This window comes from Octopus bimaculoides, chromosome 2, assembly GCF_001194135.2.
Source record: "Octopus bimaculoides isolate UCB-OBI-ISO-001 chromosome 2, ASM119413v2, whole genome shotgun sequence".
Lineage (NCBI taxonomy): Eukaryota > Metazoa > Mollusca > Cephalopoda > Octopoda > Octopodidae > Octopus > Octopus bimaculoides.
In genome coordinates, this window is record NC_068982.1 from 187,556,850 (window position 1) to 187,557,510 (window position 661).

Genomic DNA, 661 nt, shown 5'->3' on the forward strand with positions numbered 1-661 from the left:
TCTTAATGATAACCAAATTATTTTACTAAATTCTTTGTGATACTTAAAGTAATTGAAAGAAAAACAGAGCATCTCAAAATTAATACAGTAATGAAAGGGTTAAATGATTTTTATATTCATTAATTAACTAACACTTATTTGATAACTCATTAGCTCTTCATAATTAAGACTCTTAGCTCCTCATTAATTAATCCCCTTCTTCTCACTTATGTTTTTAACTTAGAGGTCATTACAATTACAAGAGTTCCAGTTGATTGAGGAATGGAATAGCCTGCTCGTGATATTAACATGCAAAGTGGCTGAGCACTCCACAGACATGCATACCCTTTATGTACTTCTCAGGGAGATTCAGTGACATATCTGGCCCCTTTGAAATACAGGTACAACTCATTTTTGCCAGCTGAGTGGATTGGGGCAATGTGAAATAAAGTGTCTTGCTCAAGGACACAACACCACCAGGTACCAAACACATGAGCTGCACACTAACCACTAAGTCATGCACCTTCACTCCTAACTAATTAGCTAATTAATCATCATCATCATCGCTTAACGTCCGTTTTCCATGCTGGCATGGGTTGGACGGTTTGATTGAGGACTGGTGAGCCAGAAGGCTGCACCAGGCTCCAATCTGATCTGGCAATGTTTCTACAGCTGGATGCCC